Source organism: Lissotriton helveticus, chromosome 11 (genome assembly GCF_964261635.1).
Source record: "Lissotriton helveticus chromosome 11, aLisHel1.1, whole genome shotgun sequence".
Lineage (NCBI taxonomy): Eukaryota > Metazoa > Chordata > Amphibia > Caudata > Salamandridae > Lissotriton > Lissotriton helveticus.
The window spans coordinates 215914383-215941120 of NC_136072.1; the positions used below are offsets into that span (position 1 = coordinate 215914383).

A 26738-nucleotide genomic window follows, 5' to 3' on the forward strand; every position below is an offset into this window, starting at 1 on the left:
GCGCTTTGATACCCTAACAGGTCACATTTGCACTCTATAAAACCCTAAATAAATTAATTGAAGCCACTAGACCTCCTAATACATCCTGTTTGATGTGTTTGCACTGCTCCCATAAATCAATCTAAGGATATAGAACTTAGTTTTTAGCCTCTAATTTCAAATTCCTTCACTTTTGCAGAATGTTCTAAAATTGTCAGTCTTACGTTTAGCTTTTTTTTCATACACACCTTTTTAATCTGTTAATATTATTTAATGTACCAAGTAGCACCAAGCGAGTTGGCATCGTGGACATCCAGGGAGACCTGGACTACATGATATAGGGCAGGCCACAACATTAGAAACCTTAATAAAATACATTAAAAAGTAGACCCGATTTAGAACTTTAACAGCAGCACAGCTCCAGTGTATGTAGCAGTGAAAAACAATGAGAGAGGCATAAAGATGGCTCCCAGCAAAGGTGGACTAGGTTCCGCCCCTGGAACTTCAACCCATCTCTTTGATTTTGGACTGTTTCACGAACTATCCACCAGGTGGCAGTGTTCCCTAGTGTATAGAAATGGAGAAACCTGAAAGCTGAAGTATACTTTTTTCTCTCAGGATAGTCTAAACACTGCAAAGATAAATAAATAAAATATTAGCAGTCTTTACTTTGCTGTTGAAAAGAATCGATTATGTCGTGAATCTGAATTGTGATGATGGATTATTATATATGGTCATTTGATATAGTACAGTGTGCAATGCAATTTTATATTAAAGTGCAATCGTATCACGTTTTATACCGCCTTTCTAAAACACATTTATTGCACATTAGTCCCACTCAAGCAAAATGTTGTTTATTGAATTTACTGAAGAAAGAGTGCACCAGATTATGTCAACTCGACAGGATTTTTAAAGTATGTCAAAATGAATATGACCTGTTACGTTTTCAATAAACAATAACATTCGGGCATTTTGTTACTGTTTTGACAGAAGCAAACGTTTCATGGATTACTGTTTTTCAATTTTCATCTGCGATTTAACCTTATGAAAGAGAGGACAGAGAATATGGGGCATATCAGATAAACATTGCAACGTAAAAAAAGACATGCCCATTTGCACCATTTTGCTGCTTGTGAAGTAAGGTATGAGCAAAACGATTTTGCTCCACTCCAAATCACAGAAAGTTATTTGCACTAGAGCAGGCACTGAGAAAGTGGATTATAATGTAATTATAATAATCTAACACTAGGCCAAAGATTTTTTCTCACATAGCCTTTTATAATACCAGCGGCTGCTACCAGACAGAGGTGGTTGGGAGAGTGTGGGAGTGGGGGTGGGGGGTGAGCGAGGGAGGGGGGCATGCGATTGGGCGAGGGGGGTCGGGGTGGGTGAGTGAGTGGTCGGGGGGATTAAGAAAAAAAACACTTACCTTGGAACGAACGACCGCCGCCTCTCCTGCGTCCTCTTCCTTCTTCCTTTCTCCAGTCTGGCTGGCAGCAGGAAGCACCAGGGCACACCGGCTCCCCTGAGCCAATCACAAAGCTGCTAAGCAGCGTTATGTTGGTCAGAGCGGCATGAGGGAGCCTGTGTATGTTCCCCACCAGGCTGCTGCCTATACAGCCCGTTAGCACCCATTAGTACGCAGACATTAGTACGAGTACCATTACTACGTAAGGATGCCAACGTATGCGATGTAACACCGCGTAGCCTTTAGTACGCAAGTTGTTACCTTGCATGCGTTGTTACAACGCATGCGTAGTCGGTGAGGGGGTGTCTATTTTCAGGAAGAGGGTCTGCTGCACGCGCAAGTCGGTGAGGACAGTAACACTTTCAATGTAATGGTATGCAAACTAAAAACCTGCGTAGTAACGATTAATGCTCAGAAAAAAATACGTAGTAATGGCATGCAAACTAATTGCAGGCGAAATAATGAGTCATATTCATTACAGCCTGGTGGGGAGCAGTTAAAGTGAGTATGAACTGTTTGTCCAGCCCAAGAGGGGTGGCCAAATAGTTAATGCTCACTTAGGGAGTGCAAACTACTCCTCCCCTGCTCTGGCCAGCACCTCCTCACATTGAACAAGGCCACGGACTGCATGCATTAGGAAAAATAAAATGGTAATAACATTACATTATTGTCTTTTTGTTTTTCCTTTTAGCACAGTGCGGTGACGCTCCTCCTCCTTAGCGTAGGTACCGCCACTGTATAATATACGTCTGTAGACCCAGGGGCATATTTATAAGGAGTTAACACCACCAGAAAATCACTTTTCCGCGAAGTTCTGGTGACTTTATGTCCTTTGCCTTCTAATATGGCTTAATGCTGCCTTGTAAATAATGCCCCTATTCACACAGCACTTATCGTGAAAGACGCAGGCAATGGGTGTTGCAGTGGGCATTCCACTACAACACAAATTGCTTTTTTGACGCTGACCCATATGTACAAGGTATGGAGCTGTGCCAAAAATAAGACCAGGAAATACTTAGTCTTAAACAGGCGTTACAAGGATATTTCTCCCCGTATATTGCTCTTTCCGAGTGTGCTGCTTTCTGTAGCACACATGGACAGAGCATATTGCCTTTTCAGATTAAGGTGTCCTTTCCTGCACATAAACAATCGCCCCTGCAACACAGGCACCCTTGCAAAATGGCACCAGGGTACCTGCGCTGACGCTAGGCAGCTTGTTTAGTGTCAGCGATAGAGGAAACACAGGAGTGTGCCGTATCTTTGTAAATAGGGCGCATCCCTGTGTTTTGAAACTGACGGAGCATGGTGTTACCAATTTTGGCCTAACACCGCACAGTTTCTTGTACATATGCCCCCAGCCTTCCAGTTTAATAGTACTCGTGCTCCATTTACTGATGCCCGAAGATTTGAAGGTCTGGACCCAGAGATCAGGCAAGATGTCCAAAGCGAGCATTTAACTCACTGATCTATTTCATACCATATATGCAACCATTTCAAAAATAGTTTAATCCATGGGGTTTTAATTAACAAATCCTGATTCATGAAGAACACCGTCGTTAAAAAAGCAAACTGATTTTGTCCCATTTATTCTATTTAAGTAGTTAAAAAGTAGAACTACCGGATTTTGACTCAAACACAAGCCCTTATTTCACTTTTGAAAAGTGAAAGAAAAGTCTTGGAATGTAAAGAGTAAAACCATCGTGCAGCGAGTTTGCTCTCTGTTTGTACTTAGAAGGTTTTCTACAGAATTTCTCATGTAGAACAGCAATAGTGAAAACGTACCAAGAAGGAAGTGAAATTGGAATGAGATCAAAAATAAATTCTGCAGAATTTCTGGCCAGAAGAGACAGCATAGTAAATGTTTACAATGGCTACCACGAAGACTGTTTTGCTGAGTGAAGGCAATAAGCAAGGGAAGGACTCACTCAGTGGAAGATAGTGAACAGCTACACACAGCCATAATCATGAAAGCAAAGAGACGACAAGCTCCTGGCCTCCACCACCACACCTCAACCACAACATCTAATGGAGCATGGACATGGGTGAAGCATCCCATGGGCAAAGGACCACCGATCTGACACTCTGAAGTAAAACAATCACTGTGGCCCCCAAAAAAGACACATTAACTGGTGATGTGTGGCATCAAGGTCATGTCAGCTGATTAGCATGCATGGTGTTCATTCATGCACATGCATGCTTATTTTTATAAACCTAGAAGGGGGTGAGGCCCAATGGATAGGACCCAGGTAGGGCCATTTGACAATATGTATACAAACGTTTTACCTGGAATCCTCTTTTTATACAATAAACAATCACACTATATACTTTTTGTGATTGGGGTTTATTTAATTAAATAAAGAGGATTCCAGGTACAACTTTTGTATACATATTTTTATAAACCTGGCATAAAACAATGAGCATTCTTGCTGTTACCCTAAGGCTGGTCACGTGCTGGGGTACAGCGCGTGCCAGAGCCTGTATAGCATTATGCACAACCTAAAACCATGAAATATGGGCTCCCGCAAGGGTCCTTTTTATACCGCCGGCTGCTTAATATGGACGTGTCTTCTCTAGCTGGGTTGCTTGGGAAAATGGAGTAAAATTCTACATGTATGCATAGGATATGCAGATCATTTTTGATCTGCGTCTGCCGTGGAATTCAAGTTTCAATAGTATTACATCTGTGACAATTTGAACCCCCATCCTACCAGGGCTGGAATGGGATTCCAAAGCAGCCCTGGCAATTTTGTCAGACCAGCCTCCCCCCTTCACAGGGGGAGGAGTTGTGCAAGTGTGAAGCACTGCTAGCTGCTTTTGTTAATGATTGCCAATATTGCAGTACTGTTGCAGAACTGCCCCGACTACCAAAACCGGCCCCACCGCTATAAAACCAGCCCCCATCCTTCCAGCCTCCTGGGGAATCACCCGATGCTCGCTACGTCCAGTCCGGCCCTGCATCCTACTTATTAGTCAACACTGGATGGACAAAAATGTTCTAAAGCTCAATGCCTCTCAGACAATATATATTATTGGCAAAGATCCAGCAACTACACTTCCTTTCTCCTCCATCTGGCTTGATACAATGGGGCCATATCCACCTCCTGCACAAGCAGTCTGCAATTTGGAAATAACAATTTATGTGGAGTTGAAATGGATAAAAATCTGCTGCATTCTGTAGATAAAGACGTGTATGCTCTACTAAGGTCTACTATAAAGACTGGGAGGTCGCCTGTCTTGAGGATTTAATGAACATTTGTTCTGTGTTACAATGGGTATCAATATGGAAAAAAATGTGGCTACTGCTAGCAGCCTGCAGGTTGTATATATATGCATGGTTTTAATGGGTGGTGGAGTATCCTGTACTTAAGTACTGATTCACCATCTGCAGTTAAGGATTGATTGCGCACACTGAGAAAATACAAGATCCAACCTGGAGATGATAGCAAGTCTCTGGTGAAAAGAATTTGAAACAATCAAGTCGGTCCAGGGTCCCCAGTTAACCAGGGATACATAGTTATGTTGTATTTAAAATAAAACATATATATCAGTGTGTATTTCCTGATGAAGGTGGGATGAACTAAGAAACAACAGAAATGATGTGTCGACAACAGTCTTGGAAAATAATTTTATGATTAGTTTGGATAGTCTTGTAATCCTCTTTATGATTAAATCTGTATGCATTATTGGGCAAGCATGAATCATAGAATGGGATGTGAAATATTGTGATTAGTTTATGTATTATGAATAATATAAATATTAGTAATTATTTTATGTCTGTTACATACAGATTGTTTATACTCAATGGATGTAACATAAATAAGAATGATATTTTCATGTATATATTTTTAAGTTGTATTTTTGTTGTTTTGGTACACAGAAAGAAAATTACTGATGATTACATGTACATTTATATAGTGTTAATTTGACGCTACCATAGAATGTGTATGTGTGTTTATGTGACATACATCAGGATTTATGCTTCTGTAAAATTGTCATGTGTAGTTTCTACATTTGTATTTTGGGTGTGAAAAGCGCATGTTTTTATACTTGGAAGATCTGCGTGTAAACAATGATTTAGCATCCATTTATGTCTCGCATATATTTGTTAAAAGCTGAGAAATGGCTCGGCTGCAGATATACATTGGAAGAGATTGTCTCAGAGTAAGAATGTTAGAATGAGAATTACAAGTATTGCAAAGTTGTATAGTTCTTCCCTTAACAAATTTCTCCAGGCAGAGTATCTGAGATTAAAAATCCAATATTTAGACCTCTAGCTTTCTTCACAATGCTACTGTGCATAATAAAGCTTTGCATAATCTAAACTTTTCTGAGAAGAATTATGGACACATTTTCCAAACGAAATATACTGCAAGTATGCAAGTACTGTATATTACACTTTGTGGGTCCTGTTCAGCTTGGCTGGTCACATATAGCATGACAATCTATTTCGCTATACAAAGAAATAACTTGGCACTGGCACAGTCCAATGGAAACAGGGACAATGTGCAAGCAACACCAAGGGTGGAATTTAGAAACTTGGCACAACTTTACAGATGAAAAACTTTGTACACACCTAATTTCTAGCACAATGTGGGCGCACATTTGTAACCAAGTGAACATTTCATTCCCATGTCAATAGACCATAGGCAGCTCATGGGAAGAATGCAGAACAGTTAAGAGGACATTTAAATACTTCAGAGAAAAAATAAAAACAGGTAATTGTCCCTTAAAAGCCAAGATATATCCCACTGTACTAATGTGTTTTCATGCCAGAAAGTACAGTTTTCTATACACCACAGTGACGAAGGACCTGCATCAACGAAATACACAGTTGTTTCTTTTTACACTCTATTTCTATTGGAAACACTACAGAAAAAAACTTTCTTTAAGAGACTGGCATTAACATACAGATCATGAATATACAGCACAATCACTACCACTTGTGTTAGCTATTCTACACTCAAATCTATGATCCATTATCCACAGCACCAGACCATTGATCACAGATGAAGGCTCTTCTTGCTAAGAGTGTCTGTAACAACACAAAAGCACAACAAATCAAACTTCTTTTATGGTTAGGTCCACTATCTGCTCCACTGTACACTCCAGCGTAGCACCGATCATGCCCCTCCCAAAACATCAGCATTCCCACCTTGACTTCTTGGAGTGGGTCATCTCTCCCCAGCCTTTAACCGCCTACCAGTTCTTCAAACCTTTTGGTTATAACTCTAAAACATATAGATCTTTGGCACACAAGGATACTATAGTTTGATCAATACTACAGGCCATCATTTCCCAAGTACATTCTCGAAACTACAACTTGCTGAGAGCTAGTTATTTAGGGCCTGAAAGGGGAACCTGGCACATTTGATCTATTATTGTCATAAAGTTAAAAGATTCTGGGAGAAAATATTCACCTTCATAAATAAAGCGTTGGGGTGCACACTAAAACCAAACTTCTCTACCCTTACCACCGCATTCATGACTACAGATCTAAACTCACAACACGACAGAGACCTACTAGATCTCCTTCCGACAGCGGCAGTGAATATAGTTCTCACCAAATGTAAAGATACAGCCAAGGCAACTTTTAAGGGGTAGCTCAACTGGGTGACGTACCTCAGAGACTCCGACAGCACTGCCCTGCAGAACTCACCATGGAAACAAACCTCCAGGGGAATGTGGGCTTCTCTGGACGACTTCCTGGACCCCTTTAAACCCCCGTGAGCAGATCTAGAAAAAGGGCCCAAAAGGCCATAATCCACACCCCCACAAGATCAGAACACAAACAAGAATGAAGTAAACTTCTTGTATACTATGCCTTCGTTCTCTCCCTTATTCTCTATCCTTTCCCTTTTCTCCCACTCTTATTCTCTTAGCGGGACAGTTGATAGGGGGACAGCCAAACATATATACGGTAGAACTGTATCCTCGACAATCACAGCCAGTTTGGGCTGCCACCCTGTAACAACAAAATGTTGTTGACTATATGTGTTAAAAAAATCAATAAAAATATGTTGAAATCTAGAGTGTAGCAGACAGGCTACTGCCATCCCACACATGAATGATATCCCATACGCATTATTAAAAGTGTATTTTATATTATGGCATATATATATATTATAGTAATACGGCGGACAGGATGTCCGTCGTGGTTGTAGCAGAGAATCCATCCGCCAAACACTGAATCAAGCCCTTAACTTCCGTCATAAAATATTGAAAATAATACAGACAAGTGTCTCTTTAAGGAGAAGACAGGCCTTAGTGGAGGGGAAAGTTGATTTCATAGTCTAGGAGCATACTAAAAAAAGATTTGGTTGCTGGTGTGGCCCTTCTGCGATTTTTGGATTTCAAGTCTGGCCAGCATGGATCTTTGTGTTCCTGGTTGCCTCCTGAGACTTTGAGGTTATTTGGTAGGGAGTCCATTTAATAGAGGATGTTAAATGTGCACTAACATGACAATCCGGGTCCAACATGAGCGATTTTAATCACCTTGCTTCCCTGAACCTACAGACAAATATGCAAGGGATACTATGCTTGTCAGCAGAAAACCCAAGAAAGGGAAATGGAATGAGATAGAAAAAGGTACACTATATATTTTCACTCTGCCTATTCTTGCAGTTGGGCTCACCCTACTCTGAAGATGTGCTGATATCTAAAACAACAGACAACTATTTTAGTATTTCATTATTGAAAGGCCAAGTTACTATTCCGAATATGGACTGTAATATACCTTCTGACAATATCTGTATTTCTGACTTTCTATAGGCAGTGGGACTTTCTAGAGATGAAATACTAATGAAACTCTATAACAGATGCAAGGAAATACCAGAATTGAAACCCTTATTTCTATATTGATAACTACTTTCTGTGATTGGTAAATCAAGTCTGCTCTCAGAATGATGGTAATGTAACACTTTACACAGAAGTAGCACAACTAATACCTTGACATGTCCCAAAAAGAATAAGAAAATACATCAGAAGGTCCGCCTAAATAGGGCAGACGGTCTGAGGTATGTAGACTGATAGTCTGAAGACTGTTGGCCCATGGGTCTAAAATGTATTCCGGACGAACCAGCGGGGCATTGCCAGTGGAAACATGATGGTCTGCCCAATTCTAAATAAACCAGATAGACCATCAGTTTGGTGGACAGGGTAAACCCCAACATTTGTGGCCGAGTACCCATAGCCATCAAACTTTAAATAACACATCGGTTTCTTGATTGTCAAACAAAGAATGTTCTGAAACACGAAGAACAGGAGTCTAAGATGGCCACCACGTTTGCAAGTTTTGTAAAAATCTAGTGGCACCTTGGAGCTTGTAGTCTGTCTTGATCCATCTGTATTTTTCATGTAGTGTGTGTGTTGCAGGCATGAAGCCTCACACCAATCAACTCTCACAGGTTGCATGTAATACTGACCTCTTCTACTGTTAAAGATCCATGCACAGAGGAAGATCAGAGGAGTGCACCTCCTCTCCCATTCAGTATATACAGGTGTGCACGATCTATAGATAACACAAGAGGACTGACTAGAATCATAATTTATAATGGACACAAGGAGAAAGCAGGATATTATAATGTAGTTGTTTTGAGGTGGGTGAAAACACTGTCTTTGGTTGTTGATATAGTGGAGTCCTGCATGTAGTATAATCTTTAGTGATAGCAATGTGATGCTTGTTATGGAGACTAGGGAATTCAATGTGAGCTAGATCAAGGTTATGGACAATGGAGCAGAAGGGGTTTGTGGGGGAAAAGTCTTGGATTTGTCCAGTAGCATGAATTAGAACCAGGCTGTGTGGGCTCTTTTCTTAAGATCTTTGAAAAATGTTTGAATCAAAATTAGGCTGAGGGAGTTTGCACAGGCCTAGGTGAAGGTTCAGAAACCTCCCAGTTTCATGCTGGTGAGCCAGACCTGGACTTGTGAATGTCACATTATTATAGATGATAAATAGAGTCTTGGCAAGACTAAGTTTAATGTAAGCAGCAGACATCCATGTATGGATAATGCCCAGGCATGACCTGAGCTTATGGATGTTACTCGCCAATGACACTATAAGGTAAAGTTGAGTGTTGTTAACTTACTGAAGAGGGCAAAAATGACCTGCTGGCTGAACAGTTAACCCAGTAAGAGGCAGTCTACAATGCTGCAGAACCAAATAAAAGGCATTTACCAAAATCTGAGCAGACCCCTGCTGACTTAATACCAGTTTACTGACTGTCAACCACCATGTAGTAATTTACCAGCTTGCACACGCATGCTTTCTTAATTTTCTCCCTTTGAGATTTTCTTTCTTTTGCAAATCTTTCCTCAGTTATTAACTTAAACAGCTTTATGTTGCTCAAATAATCCATGTTTTGACCTGTGCTGCCAGAGTTTCTAAAGTATGAATATCCCTGTCAAATTTGGCAAAGTGTACTGCAAACCATTTGTGATCTGTAACCAGTGTCTACTCTTTCCTCCAACATCCATCTATTCTATCTTGTTATATCTTTGGAAGCCTGCATTTTAGCAATCTACCCCCTTTCTCATCATATTTCTGTTTTAGTAAACAGATATTTTCTCTTACTAAGAGTTATATGCAGTTAACTTGATGCTATTCCTAATCCTATCAATGTCTCCTCCATTTCCCACCAATCCTATGTTCTACCAGACTCCACAGTCTTTACTCAGTAGCTCTGGTTTCCACCATAGGACCAATCATAATGACTTTATGTGCCTCGCATACTATGTCTTTTGTAACCTAGATCCTCTTTGTCATCCTTAATCTTGAATACCTGCTAGAAATTTCATCCGGTGTCTTGATAAAACAAATTATTACGCAGTGATTTCTTTTACTTTCCCTACTGGCCAATCCCTCATTTTCACAAGAGCATAGTTGTGATATGTCCATGAAATGTGCACTATTATTTCATCTTCATAAGTAATTGGTTCTACAATACTTTTAGTTGGATAGTGAAATTTTGTCAAACAAGCATACACACATGATTGCCTAAACGGTAAGTGAGGATGATGGCTGGGATGTACCTTTCACAAACTGAATGGGGAACATATGGATTTATGTGTCCATTCATGCCCATATTGAGCTATGGCTAATTCTATGCTTAAATCTCATCCACAATACATTATAGCAGCAGTGTCTACCTCCATATGAACAATGACCCAGATGGACTAAGTATTTCATTTGTCACAAATGCTCTTAATATGCATTTGTGACCAATAAAATGATTTCTCCTATGTACTAATTATTTTAAGTGCCGGAAAACATTCTCCAACTCCTAAAATGGGATAAATGAGATTCCAAATGGATACGGATTTGGTATCTGTAAAAGCGAGCTAAATGTGTCCCATCCAAATACGGAATTACGGATGTATGACGTTTCAACGCATGCTTTTACCACGCATGCCTTTACAACACAGGTATTACAACGCAAGTCGTTACAACGACTTGCGATGGGGGGCGCTGAATAGTGGAATAGTTTAATTGTCTATTCCAACTCCAGTCCCCGTGGATAGTAGGGAAGGTGTTGGATAGAAAATTAAACTATTCCCTACCGAACAGCGCCCTCCAGCGAAAGTTGTTGTAACGACTTTCGTTGTAATTCCTGCGTTGTAATGGTAGTGTGTGGTAAAAGTTTCGTTGTAAACGATGTTCCCCAGGAAGTACCATTTTATGTATCAATGTTTTGCGACTGAAATTTAGTTGCAAAACATTGATATTTTATAGACAACTGAAAGAAGGTGGTCCCCTTAGAATCTCAACCTGTTTGTGAATTGTAAAAAAGAATAATGGTTTGCGGAGGAGTAGGCAGTATTCTGGGCAACCCCTACCATTCTCTGTGCTCCTTATCTATTGTTCTGCTAAAAACATCAACATTTTGTTAGGAAAGAGTTGCAAGCAGTTATTTAGAGCAGACTGCAACAGGCTTTGGTTTTAAACCACAACCTATTTTGAAGCACACCTCTGAAACCTACATCAGGTACACTCGGTCTACAAATTGTTCAATATGGTGTAATACTTTCACTCCAAACATTAGTGATCTGTAAATGGGGCACAATATAACTTGCAACATGCACAATTTCAATTGTCTACAAGGCTTACACTGTTTCCCGCTATGGAATCACGCATGTACGACTATTGTGTTATCAGCGATGTCATCAATTATGTAATTTGAGATGTGATCAGTGATGTAATCTGTGATGTCATCAAATATGTCATTTAATATGTCACGAGTGATGCCATTTTTTTAGGTCATAATCAGTGCATGACTGGTGTGCAAGTCATAGTTTGCTCAGTTAATCATAACTAGCAAATTTCAGCTTTTTTTTATTTTTAAACATTAGTGTTTGTGTTATTTCAACACCTAACTATAACATCACTTTAACGTTTGTTTTCTATATGTAATTTCCAAAGAACTATTTATCATTTTTTTTCTGACTGAAATGAACAGTGTTTGCCAAAGTGCAGCAGATTCCAACCTTGAGGCACTGCATCTCATGACAGGAGGTATTCGCCAAGTTAAAGATGAGTTTAGCTGGGCCGCACGGAGCCAGATGACTTGCCTTAGGGTGTTATCATTCAGAGGCTCTGCCCAGGTTGGAACTCTTTCCTCTAGACAGTATTTCCTCGGCACCAGCTACTGACTACATTCTTGTATTATTATTAACCTATTTACACTGCAAATAATCAGATTTATGGGTCAAAGAAAGGGGAGGGCAGCAGTCTCAAAACATGTTCAAACATAGTTCTCTTTTCCCTGTGAAAAATAAATCAGACATTGTTAACATTCAAATGATTATGTTCTAATTTCTTTTATTGGAACAATTATAATCGTAGTGCTTACAACAAAACACAAGAAAACTAATTTTAGCCGGCCAGGAACATAGAACTAACAATCACCTGGCCATTTAAACATAAGCATTTTTAGTGGCACGGGTTTACTCTTTATTGACTCCTGCCATTGTATAGCTCTTTGGTTGATTTATTTATTTTTTAGCTTAATTCAGTATGAGCATTTCCAAAATCGGGCAAATTGCCTGGCATTTCCTAGTCACATGAGGCTGGTGGTATTGGTTTGCAGGATTGTGCCTTATGGCTAGAGTACAGTAAAAATTCAAAGTGTTTCACTATAAATGCCATCTGTGAACACGTTTTACAGGTGATCAATTTTTTTACTTTAGTGCAGTCTGCACTTTTAGGAAAAAGTGGAAACCACAAACTACACAAGCCACAGATCTTCTCAGTTGTTAATTATGGCGTGCAAAGAAAACAGACTTTTCTGCCATTCGGACGAGAAATTTCCATGTAGAATGAAGCTCCAGCCCAGCGAGATATGATCAAGAGGGTAAAAACTAAAACTCCATCTCCCATATTTCTTATCTGTAGTGGCTCCTATGAAGAAATTGTTCCTGGGAAATCAGGATCTCACCATACTGCTCATTTCCACAATGTGCCAGTCTGTAAGACTGAATGAAAATATCATACTGTTCCTTTATGAAAAGATTAACGTAACACATGACTAAATTAAGCCAGCTCAACCAGCCTTAACCATTGTGACTTCTCCCAGCACCTGAGCAACAAGCATCCTGTCTTCAGCAGACCTAAAAACCTTTGCATTGCTCATTAGAAATTAATATGAAATATAGTTACATATTTATAAATACATTTTATGTATTCATGCTGCATCCTTCCTGCCAGGGCCGGACTGGCTGTAGCGGGCACCAGGCATTTCCCTGGTGGACCAGAGGGTTGGGGGCTGGTTTTGTGCCCATGGGGCCGGATTTGTCACTGGGTACTGGCTTTGCAGCAGTGCTGCACTATCGGCCCCCTGTAACTAAAGCGGGAGCAGTGCTTTTTGCTAGCCCCCCCACCTCCCCCCTCCCCCTCCAGGTCCTGGGACCGGTCCCAGGCAGTACGTTGCGCTACAGGTAGCCAATGTAGGCTGCTCAATAGCATCCTGGCAGACTGCCATCTCGGATGCCTGTAAATCAATCTCGCCGCCTGGTTTCGAATTATTTGAAGGCGATTGACCAGGCCCAAAGGGAGGCCGTATTGGAGAAATCGAGACGGGAGAACACCAGCGCTATCACCACCTGGATCAGAGCTTGATGAGACAGCAGGTAAGCGATCTTTCTTATTTTGCGTAGTTGGAACGAAGAAGAAGAGACCACTGTGCCCACATGACCCCTCAAAGAGAGATCAGAATCTATGGTCACCCCGAGACTTTTCACCGAGGAGGACGGAACGGGAGGAGGGCCTAGTTCGCCCGGCCAGAAATGAGGTCCCCAACAAATGAGGCTCTTCCCAGGGAGCACCAATTCGTTTTTCCCGGGATTGAGCTTCAGTTGGTTCTGATCCATCCAACATTGGATATGTAGCATTGTGGCTTGAAATTCAGCAGCTGCGTTTTGGAGATCCAATTTAAAAACCAACTGTAGATCGTCCGCATAGTTAAATACTGTTGTGTTCCTGGTCTTGAGTGAGTGAGTCAGGGGGCGGATATACAGGTTGAATAACAGTGGGGACAGGGATGAGCCCTGAGGAACTCCACATGAGGTTGTCAGGTTTGGAGCCGTATAGCTCCCAAGACGCACTGCGTGGGTTCTACCCGTTAAAAAAGATTTTATCCATCCACGTGCTGTTCCCCGCATCCCTGCTTGTTCGACACGGTGCAGTAAGATGTTATGGTCGACCGTGTCGAACGCGCCCGACAGATCTAAAAGCACAAGAGCCTGTGGAGTCCCATTGTCAGCATTGGCCCTTAAGGTGTCCATCACCGCCAGGATAACCGACTCTGTAGAATGGGCAGGCCGGAAACCGGCTTGGTTTGGTTCCAAGTAGTTGGAGTGTTCAATAAACTTGGAGAGGCAACTGGCCACATGGGCCTCCAGTAATTTAGAGAGATAGGGGAGAAGCGAGATCGGGCGGTAGTTGGATGAGACCGAGGGGTCTGCGCCTGATTTCTTAAGCAGGGGAACTAAGACAGCCTTTTTGAAAGCGGTGGGTACTTCCCCTTTATTCAGGGATTCGTTAAGAAAGGGAAGGAGGCTGTGCGGTAAGGCTGTGATATTTCCCTCAAGATAGAGGGAGGACAGCAGTCATTGGGGGAGCCCGACTTAACTCGAGGCATTAGTTCAAGTAGGGTATCGGGGCCAATCTTTGTGAATTGATCCATGATAAAGGGATTATCAGGGTTAACCCCAAAGGGTTCCTCAGGCACTGCCGAGGGGATACTCGCCCTGATAATTGCGAGTTTTTCCACGAAGAAGCTGTTCAAAGTGTTACATTGCTCTTGGGTAGGGGCCAAGAAAGGTAAGATTCTGTCATCGCTACTAAGATCGTTTTCAATCCTAAAGATTTCTTTAGATTTATTAGGAGCAGCGAGCACCTTTGTGGAGAAGTAGAGGGTCTTAGCAGCCAAAAAGGCTTTCTTACAGGCCCTGCGAGCTGACAGGAAAGATTGTCTTTCCTCTCTGGCGTAGCTGTGCCTCCACTTCCTTTCAACCTGACGTAAAAGTAATTTTTGTGATTTCAGATCAGTAGTGAACCATTTGTGGGCTTTGGCCTGTCTAGCCCGGGAGAATTTAGTGAGTGGGACATGGATGTCACTGGCCGCCAATAACCAGTTAGAAATACCTTTTTCCATTAAGTCGACATTAGCGTTCGTATCGACAGGAGGAAGGGAACTGGCCAGAGTAGCCATAAATTCCTGAGTATCAAGTGTTCTCCACTTTCTAGTCATGCCTCCCACTGCCTTCAAACACTTGACCCTTCCTTTAAAAGTAACTATAAATTCGATTGATTGATGATCCAACCAGATACATGGGGAGATGAGAGGTGGCGACAGTTCTATATTGTGCGACCATAATTGATCCAAAATGTGGCCTTTTATATGCGTGGGGGCCGAAATATGTTGGACCAAGTTATTATTTGAGAGCATCTCAGTCAGTTCTGCCGACTGAGGCCCCTCCTCCTTGTCTTTGAACCAATAATTCAAATCCCCAATGAGCATGACTCTAGCATGGTTCATAGCGAGATTTGCCATCTGTTCGCTAAGAGAAAGAGGAAATGAGGGCATAGGCTGGGGCGGGTGATAGATAAGCACCAATGCCAGAGAGCCAGAGTTTGTGTCAAAGTTAATGACCATATTCTCGACCTCTGGAAGAATCAGAGAGGGCAGTTTATTAAACTTGTGGCGTTTATTTATAATAGCGGCAACTCCCCCTCCCATCTTCCCTGCAGGCCTATTAACTGATCAGATGTAATACTCGGAGGGGAGTGCAGCTAGAATGTCAGGGGAAGAGTCGGGAGTAAGCCAAGTCTCAGTGAGCAACAGAACATCCTGTTTAGCAGATGCCAACAGTATAAAAATATTGAGTTGGTGCTTCACCAATGAGCGGGTGTTGAGGTATATAACCCGAAGGGAAATCGAGTTAGATTCAGTTAGAGGCTCCATGAGTGCCTTCAGGTACACCTCTGGCGAGGGAGCAGGATAATCTACTAGATCGTGAGAGATGCCATAGTCCCTAATCCGGTCCATGGCTTCCGGCTGTAGCCTTGATTTATATTGCTCCAGTAATCTCAGGTCAGTAGAAGAGTAAGCCATAATTTGTCCAGGGTTTGTGGCCCCTGGGCCCGGACAGGCGCGGACGGGCGCAGACGGGCTTGCCTTTGGCGCGCGCGTCCGCTGCGCTTCCGCATACTTATGCACGTATGTACCCAGGCCCTGTCGCTAAGCTTCGCCCTGCTCTGGCCGATTGGCTGAAGATGCTGGGAGGGTGTCAGGCAGTGTGCCAGATCGATTCTAGTGCCCCGCGCAATTCGATGAGTAGTATTTGGTTAAAAAAACACAGAAATCTAACACAGTAAAATTCCCCACTTTTTAATTTCAACAACTAAGAGGACCGCGCGGCAGCAAGTGTGTAGCAGCTGGCCCCTCGCGTTGTTTCCACTTTTAAAGGTCTGGCCCCGCCTCTAAGCTCCGCCCTGCTCTGGCCGATTGGCTGAAGATGCTGGGAGGGTGTCAGGCAGTGTGCCAGATCGATTCTAGTGCCCCACGTGATTCGGTGAGTAGTGTTTGGTTAAAAACACAGAATTCTAACACAGTAGAATTCCCCACTTTTTAATTGCAACAAACTAAGAGGACCGCGAGGCAGCAAGTGTGTAGCAGCTGGCCCCTCGCGTTGTTTCCGTTTTTAAAGGTCTGGCCCCGCCTCTAAGCTCCGCCCTGCTCTGGCCGATTGGCTGAAGATGCTGGGAGGGTGTCAGGCAGTGTGCCAGATCGATTCTAGTGCCCCACGCAATTCGGTGAGTAGTATTTGGTTAAAAACACAGAATTCTAACACAGTAAAATTCCCCACTTTTTAATTGCAACAACTAAGAGGACCGCGCGGCAGCAAGTGTGTAGCAGCTGGCCCCTCGCTTGTTTCCGCTTTTAAGGTCTGGCCCCGCCTCTAAGATCCACCCTGCTCTGGCCGATTGGCTGAAGATGCTGGGAGGGTGTCAGGCAGTGTGCCAGATCGATTCTAGTGCCCCACGCGATTCGGTGAGTAGTATTTGGTTAAAAACACAGAATTCTAACACAGTAAAATTCCCCACTTTTTAATTGCAACAAACTAAGAGGACCGCGCGGCAGCAAGTGTGTAGCCTCGGTAATTGCAGGTCCCATTTCCATGGTATTTCGTCATTTTGCCCCCAGATTTTGACACTGAGATTTTCGCTGCTTTCCTCAGCTGACAGCTCCATGTAAAAATAAACAGATCCATGGAAACATTATGGATCTTCTTTTACTGTCCTCATCACTCTAGTGAGGGCCTAGTTGGCTTCAAAGCACAAAATATACACCAAATCAGGGAACAAAGCCTATGTGATAGAGATTAGCTGAATTTAATAAAAGGCAATGCTCCTTGAAATCCCGTCTGTCAATAACTCTTAAAGGATTAATATATGTGTCAGCGCTTTTTTAGCACTGAAAAGCGCCTATTGAAGTATTGGGGTTATGTGTCTATTTCAGACTTGTGCCCTACAATTAGCCGAATATTTACCAGGAGGATAAAGAATTTGCACTCAGAACCACAGGAGGAAGGATTCAAAGAACAAACCATGAAGGATTATTAAAAATTAAGAAACGATAGGGAAGGTAAAAAGCACTAGTCAAATCACATAAAAATGCTTGAAATGCAAATAAATGTGAAATACCGTTGGCAGTGAAAACTAAGTAGCATGGAGTCTATTTTCTTAGGGGGTCAGAGAAAGACCTGGCTTGTTTCACAAAAGATGGGGTTGTATACCTTTCTAGACAGAGAAACCGCGCTGTCACTATTGTCTGACAGAAAAAGATACCTTTAACAACCTATAGGTAAGTGGAAAGCCCATCACATGGTAATATTGACATTTGGCCTAAATATAATGAATCTGCTGTACTATGCTTTACACAGAAAACAATACCACATTCAAAATATAAACACTGACTCCATTTGGCTAAGGAAGTTGCTTCAATTTGTATACATTTGTAAAATCATTCCTGTCCGGGAATATCGGAAACACAAAACATTGCATTTTATAAACGTTACAGTGCGAGCTCGACCATAGAACTAACTCACGGCCTGATTTAGAGCTCAGCGGACGTTTATTCCATCACAAACATGACGGATATCCCATCCGCCATATTACAAGTGTCATTGGATAAAATGAACTTGTAATGCGTCCAACGGAAAATCCTGTTACAGGGTAACCCATCTGCTCAACTCTAAATCAGGCCATAAATCTTGTATTATTAAATAAACAGAGAAGGTCTCAAATGAAGGTCCACGGTGCATAGACAGGGAGGGCGAGGATGAGTTTGTCAATTGCTAGAAACCACATGCATTAAAATGTACTATCTGAAAAGACAAGTAGGCCTCACTCAGGTGAAACTGAGTATTCACGTTTTTATTAAACACAATAGACACATCTGCAAGATTGCGGGGACTTAGAGTTGTGCTTCACCTCACCTCCCCCACCTGAGGGATGGTGTTGGCAAAGGTAGGCACACCTCACTTGGTTTTTCCGCTGATTCTCCCACCCAAAGTGGGGGTGAGAACCGGTGGGGGCCAGTTCCTGAAAGCAGAAAACAGGCCTGGGGAAGCTCACAAAGGCGGCAGGCCTTTTAGGCTTTCCCATCGTGGACCCTGCCCATCCTGGGGGAGGAGGCTTAGTACCTCGTCCCAGGATGTGCATTGTTTCAGGCCCCTGAGAGCAGCAGTCTCTTGACCCAGAAACACGTCTGGTGGTGGCTCTTGTGCAGCTTTTCCTCAAACCAAACATACAACAACAGTGGATATAGGTACCGCTAGACCATAGAGTCGGATAAAACACACAAATTGCAACAGTGAGAAGGTCATTTATCTGTTAACATGCCCTTGCCATCTCAAATACGTCGGACTGACCACCCGGAAGGTGAAACAATGGATACGTGAACATAAAAGCACTATCTGTTGTAATAAACAGTCCACAACACTTATTAATCACTTCTTTACCATGAAACACAAAGTTGAAGAGATAACAAGGACTGTTCTCGAACAACCCTTTAGTCCCCCTCATGTTACAGACAGAACAAAATTTCTGTTCCAGAAGGAACAAAGATGGGCCTTTAAATTAAGAAGTAATACCCTGGGACTGAATGCGACATTCTGTGGACTTTGCTATAGTCCTTCTTTGCCTGTCAAAAACTGGAAAGGAACTCATCATTTTGATATATGTCAATAATCCATTGCATCTTAACTCCACAAATGACATCCTCAATGCTATGAGTCAGTTGTTCAGAATGGCTTTGCAATTCCTTATCCCTTTAAATTGACATGTTCTGTATGAACAGCCGCATTGCACAAGTTTATAATTGTTCCCTATTTCCTCATCAATACAAATTGCCATCATGTGTACGTTTTTTTTTTTTCGAACTTCTAGTCGGAGGAAATATAAAGATGAACCCCTATTTATAAATCGAACCTGAAGTCATTTGTTCAGTATATGGTGTTGACAAACAACATATAATTGATAATAGGCCAAGAGGGCTCATAATACACTTAACAGAGTTCCTTCTTTTTCATCAGATATATAAAATGAATATGCACTGCCTGAAAACTACATTTCCCAGCTGTCTTGAGCACTGTGTAGTTTGACAAACGTCTTGCTTCTTATTAAGACTACACTTGCCATGATAATCGGCCCGTTTTTGTAGTCTTATAAGTGTCAACCCTTTACTGACTACAATACCCATGATTATTGGCCCGTTTTTGTAGTCTTCATAATGCATGATGTAATAAGCACGCAACATATGCCAGTCTAACGAGACACATTAGATATAGAAAGTGAACATGCGCTGCCTGCGAAATACATTTCCCAGCTTTCTTGAGCGCTGGGTAGTTTGGCAACGTTTTGGCTTCTTATAAAGACTACATATCCCATGACTATCGGCCTGCTTTTGTAGTCTGGCCAGTGTCAATCCTTCATTGACTACATTACCCATGATTACTGGTCCATTTTTGTAGTCCTACTGATTTACGATGTAATCAGCATGCAACATACTGCCGACCTAAAAGAGACACAGAAGGTTCCAATTAACCACTCCAAAGAGGTATAAAAAGACACACTCCCCTACCCTCAGATACCTCCGGTGGCAGCCTGTTGTAGGTCCAGTGTACTGTAGTAACAGGCATATCTCTTTAAGGTGGGTTGGAATCAGAATAGGGGTATGTCATAAGAATGTCTTGACACAACGGTGTATACGAGAATGTTATGATTCATTCTCCTGCTGTCCTCTACTGAGCTGCATGCATTTGTACCTGGCTTCTTAAATAAAGCATCTATTGAAGTTCCTGCATTAAGTGTGATTACTATACTTAATTTGGTGATGAGGATGGGATGCAAACCCACGAAGAAATTTATATTACCCTCTGATCATATACCGTTGACTAAACTGCTCACTACTGAGGGTCTTTCTAGAGCCTCGGCAAGAATTGCTAGAATGTCAATGAGACTTCAAGATTTTGTGTACAAAGTGCAATATGTGCCTAGAGCAGAAAATGTTCTTGCCGATTTTCTCAGTAGACTGTCTTTACCTCTGAAGGAAATTGACCCGGATCCCTGGTGTGATTTTTGTGTTGCTGGAGTGTTTACCGACACTACTGGTTTACGTAAGAGTGATTGGGAAGAAGAATATAAGAAGGATGATATTTTGTTCGATGCCAAAAACAGGATCACGAACGGGTGGTCTAACAAGTGCAAACTCAATTTGGAGTTAAGAGCATTCTGGGAGGTACGTGATGAATTGGGTATAGATGGTGAATTTATTTGTAGAGGAGAAAAAATTGTACCGCCTAAAGGCATGCGGGCAAGGATTTATCTCGATCGGTCATGAGGGACGTCCAGGTGTATTTCGTACTAAGAGAATCATTAAGGCATTGTATTGGTGGCCAAGAATTGATTTAGACATCGAAAGATTTGTAAGTGCTTGTGTAAGCGGTGAAGGTTCAGACAAAACACAAAAGGCACTGAACCCTCCTATGTCTTCACTTGCTTGTCCCAATTTACCATGGGAAAACATCGCCTTAGATATCATGGGACCCATGGTTTGGCAAGATGGAGTTACCAAGTATATTTTAGTATTGATTGACCTTTTTTCAAAGTGGCTTGAGGTTGATGTCGTTAAGAAGGTAAACACTGAGAGTGTTTTCGTTTCTTAGAAAAATGTTTTTTAAGAGAGGGTTTTCCGTCTTCCATATTAACCGACAATGGAGTTCAATTTAAATCAGATTTGATGAAAAAGTTCATGGATAATACTGGTATTGAACAGAAATGTACTGCCTTGTATCATTCCCAGGGGTAATTTGGTTGTTGAGATAGTTAATAGAGTATTGAAAGGTGTCTTACAGTTAGCAAACAAAGGTAACAAGAATTGGGATGATGAACTCAACAAGCTGATTTGGTCATACAGAATTACTGTCCATGATACAGTTGAGAAGAGTCCTTTAGGATTAATGCGTTGAAGGTTTCCTCATTGCAAAATTAATCCCGGATGGATGGGTAGAAGTAAAAAGTACGACTCGGATTGTGAACAGGTAAAGGAATCCATAATTAACTCTCAATGCAAAAATAAACTTTATTTTGATGCTAAACATGGTTCTAAAGAAGTTTGTATAAAGGTTGGACAAAGTGTCAGGGTTAAATGTGGAAATAATTCGGGGAAGTTACAGTCTAGGTTTTCTGATCCAAGGACTGTGACTAAAGTCATGCGAAACACGGTTGAGAACTGGATGATGGTAGTGTACATCACATGAGTCGTATTTCCATTTCAGATGATTCTATTGTTAGAAAGAAGACGCGTGTTATGGAAAGGAAAAAGGATTATAGGTGGAAGGACGTTTTGCCTTCTATTGAAAAGGGAGAAGATGTAATTAAGAATTCTATTTTTTCAGAGTCTGGTTTCCTTTCTGGAGTTCAGGATTCTACTTCTCATTTGTTGGATGTTGCACGGGTTACGCCAAGATCAGACGGTGGAGTGAGTTTTGAAGTTCCTCAGGAGAGATGTAGTAGTGGAGGTGAGCTGGGGAATAATTCCGAAGGGATTGGATCTGTTAATCATGTGAATATTGGGGAACCTGGTTTGCAGAATGAAGTTGTGACTAAAGAGAACAGAGTGGAAAACAAATCCAGCAAATTTGGAAGACGTATTATAACCCCAAAGAAATTTGAGGACTTTGTTCGCTTTTGACATTTCTTCATGTGTTATTTTATTTTTATTTATTTTTATTTTTATTAAGAAGGGAGATGTGTAGTAACAGGCATATCTCTTTAAGGTGGGTTGGAATCAGAATAGGGGTATGTCATAAGAATGTCTTGACACAACGGTGTATACGAGAATGTTATGATTCATTCTCCAGCTGTCCTCTACTGAACTGCATGCATTTGTACCTGGCTTCTTAAATAAAGCATCTATTGAAGTTCCTGCATTAAGTGAGATTACTACAGGTACCCACGGAGAGGTGAGTGCAGCGCGTCCTGTTTTGTTACATGCAAGTTTGGGGAGGTTAAGCGCCTTAAGGATTAGTCAAGAAGGGACTTTTTAATTATAGAGATGTTAGTTTTTGGGCATACAATGTTCTGTATATGCCATCTTTAACTCTTGATAAGATCACGCAGCAACCTATAAACAAGAGGTTGATTAATTTGCTATTCATTGATCATAATGGCTTCAACACGATCCAGTTTATGGGAGGATCCCCTTGCTTTACTCTTCTATTTTGCTTAATCTGCAACTCAGACACTAGCTTTTAACACATACAGAGTAGAGTTGAGAATGTGATTTTTGTCATTCTCTTTCTCTACTCATAAAGCATTCTATGGACAAAGAGTTCACAGGTCTTTTTAGCATGCTTTCCAGATCACGCTTTAATATGTATCTTGGGACAATGCGTCTAGATCCAACAAAGGCCATAGAATTTGGTCCTAATTTCATAAATGGGTGTTCTACATGAGACAACTGAGTTGACAAGTAAAATCATTTGGTTAACTGGGTTATGGAATATCTGCAGTCTCTATAATAACAGTCTTTCCTTTTAAACAGAGCGGTGCGTCATGTCCTGAGCTGTTGCCATGTGAGGCGAGAGGTCCACCCGTGCACCTACGGGTAAGGATACAATTAATTAAAACATTTTTCTAAAAAATTACATACACGTAAGGTATTATGAAAAGGATAATGATCCACATTGAGCACTTTTGTCAGTACAAACTTGTTTTTAATTTTTTTTTGCCACTTTATTATGTATTTTTCCTCCCATTGTGTTCTTTTTTCCCCACAGGTGACAACAGAAGTCCTGTGGATTCTACAAAAATGAGAACACAGGTTCTATAGGGTGTATCTTTGAATACCGCATCGTTTTCTAAATTTGTCAGATAGAGTATGCAGTAGCAATCACTATATAGGTCCTGAGGAATGCCACAATCAAATATTGATCACTATGGCTAAAACATGTAGACCTGTTGTTTAGATCATCGCAGTCAAAAAAAGAAAATCTGACTGCGTTTGCACTGTTTTTTAACCTTGACACGAAGAGTTAATTCAATTAAAAAAATTCCTTTTTCTCTTGGTAGCCAATTTTACATCACTTATCACTTCACCACTATTTGCACTGCAACCATCACCCTTTACATCTTTATGCTTCGCATCAAACGGATTTTAGGAGTTCCAATCAATTGATCAGAAAAACATACCGGTGCTCCTCCCTCAGAGTGAGGGGGTTGTAGCCCTTTGTTGCACTAGGTTTTGTGACCAAGAGAAGATCCCAGATGATGAAGCATGCCACCTTGCTGGGTGATGGGACTCCGTCCTTTTAATAGGACTCCCTTTATGTTTGAGCAGGAGGCATAAGCTTGTTCTGATGGTGCTCTAGACCTCTGTTTTGAGCTCTATAGACCCGTGGATCTTCTATTTTATATGCAGCTGAAAGCAGCCACTCAGCCTGGACACTATTGGTAGGTTGTTTTTCAGGGGGCATCTCTAAGATGCCCTCTGTGTGCATTTTTCAATAAATCCCATACTGGCATCACTGTGGGTTTAATGTGCTGAGAAGTTTGATATCAAACTTCTCAGTTTTCAGTGCAGCCATTATGGTACTGTGGAGTTCGCAATGACAAACTTCCAGCATCATATACTCTTAATGGCAGAACTGCACTTACAATGTCTAAGAATTGAATTAGACACTGTAGGGGTACAGGGCTCATGCACCTTGTACCCTCAAAACTGGTATAGTGCACACAGAGGGTTGACTGATCTATGCCAGGTTAGTGGGTTGTAGGCGTGGCACACAGGGATGTGTGCCATGTCGACTCTTCACTTAGTTCTGCACTGTAGGAGAGTAGGATCTGCTTCTTATAGTTACCCCCACTTTTTGCTGATGTTTCACTGTTTTCGACTTAGACTGGCTGGAATCCTGCTATCCAAGACCCCAGCCTAGCTGCTTTCTCCTCTAAATTGATTGCATGTACTTTAGGTACACTTCAGATTGGATTCAGGGGTACCCTTATAGGTCCCTAGGATATGGTATACTAAGTACCTAGGGCATAGGTACCCCAGAAGCCTCCTAGGGGCAGCAGGATGTATTGTGCCACCCCTAAGACCACTCAAATTGACACCACAGGTCTGCTACTGCAACCTGTGTAAGGTGGTGCATGCACCCATTACTTAGATATAGGTTCACTATATCTGCTTTATATCACTGCACATATAAACCTCATCAGTCACCCCTATGGCAGGCCTTATCAAGCCTGAAGGCAGGGGCTGGGTTTTATGTGAGAGGGTGCCCACGCATGAGAAGAGCCCCTCTGCAGCCTTAGGAATCTATTCTCCGGGGTTGTTCTGTGATGCAGCCAACCATACAAGTGCATTATAACCTCGCGATAAATGCTAACATTAAAACGACTGCTCAGAAACATGTCGTGTTTGGTGTCAAACACCTTGGAATCATACCTCCACATTACACCCTCCTAGAGGGAGAAATATGACTACACCGGTACACCCGGTACCAGCTTAACAGAACCTGGCATCACAAAATGGATGCTGCCAGCCACAGACACAAGTCTGCCCTCCTGCTGCTGAGCGGTGCTCGAGCAGGGGAAGGCTTGACAATAGGCTTCCATTCACAGGGAGGTGTAACCACATCGCAGACAGACTTTAGTATATTGGGGCTGGGTGGGTGCACTTTGAGAGTGCTTTAATGTCTGCACTGGGGGCACACTTGGTGTCCCTGTGCATAGTCCAGTTCAAATTAGTTGCAGAAGCCTTTGGCTTCTGCTCTGGCACGAAAACTGGACAAAGGACATGGGTGTAACGACCCCTCTGTCCTGACCCTCCCATAGGTGGGTCCCCAGAGTTTGTCCCTCCCCTTCCTTGGGTTTAAAGTAGGAAACCCTGACTACAGGACTTTAGATTTACCTGGACGAAACTCTGATACAGAAACCCAGTACTTCAACTATCTACACTATGCTGGATGGCTGAAGAATCTCCCTTGGAGTAAAGGAGTTACTCCCCTGCTAAGCAGGCACCTCAAACGCATATGACCAGTTTGCATCTCCCGAACTCCTGAGGATTCCAAAGATTACTGCAACACAGGAGGTGGGTTTCCAAGTGTCCCTGAGATCGACTAGTGCTCTCAGCAAACCTGAGACCCGCAGCCCTCGTGGGGACCCTGCAACCCATACCCCTGGACACTGTGTCCATTTGCAGCAGCATATGCTTTTCATCGATCCCTGAGGCTGTGCTTTGGGCTACTTGTAGTCCTGACCCGAGCAGTGTTTCCACCGAAGATTACCGGCCTATACTCCACGAGTTTTCCGTGGGCTGGTATTTTATGATTCCTCTAGAGTTCCCGTCGCGACCCCTGGTCCGTTGGCCTGTGGGTCCCTGTGAAGGCAACTTAAATTTTCAATGGGATTTTCTGGTTCATCCAGAAGTGCCCTGACTCTCCATCACTTGGGGAGTCTCCAGGACCTTGCTGGTCCTCACAGAAGCATCTTTCCTCTGACGGTGTGGGTTGCAGTTGCCAAGGCTTGTTGGTGTTCAATCCGGACATTGACCCCCCCAGCACTTGACTTCCTTTATGGGACATCTCACCTCCAGACGTGGTCATCCTCGATGTCTCCTGGTCCCCGTGGCTGCAGAGTCAAGCTTCACCTCTTCTCACCTGAAGCACCTGACATCGATGGGCATTTGTCTACCGAGCCCCTGGTTACCCTTTATAGCACCACTGTTCATCTCTACAATACTGGGTACCTGATTGGCAGGAGCCCAGGGCAAACTCAGTCAAAGTACATCAGCAGTTCAGCAAAAAGTAGGGGGAACAATGCAGAAAGAGGGCACTTTCTCACACAACCCCCCCCCCAAAAAAATCCCCTACAATGTCTGCATTTTCAAATTGGAAGAACCTTGAAAGTCCATCTGCATTGGCATGGGCAGTCCCGGGTCCGTGTTCCACCACAAAGTCCATTCCCTGTTGGGAGATGGACCACCTCAACAGTTTGGGATTTTCAACTTTTATCTGCAATAGCCACTTGAGAGGTCTGTGATCAGTTTGAACTAGAAAGTGAATACCAAACAAGTATGGTCTCAGCTTCTTCAGTACAAAACCACAGCAAAGGCCTCCCTCTCAATGGCACTCCAACGATGTTCCCTGGGGAGATGCCTTACGCTTATGAAAGCAACAGGTTGGTCTTGGACTTCATCACTGGGCTGGAATAGGACCGCTCCAAACCCTAGCT

At 42.3% G+C, this 26738-nt stretch overlaps 1 protein-coding gene across 1 annotated transcript in view; it reads right to left on the minus strand.

The window, feature by feature from the left end:
* Positions 1-26738, minus strand: part of LEKR1 (leucine, glutamate and lysine rich 1) — a 635278-nt gene that overhangs the window by 184326 nt on the left and 424214 nt on the right. The gene's annotated exons all lie outside the window — the stretch shown is intronic.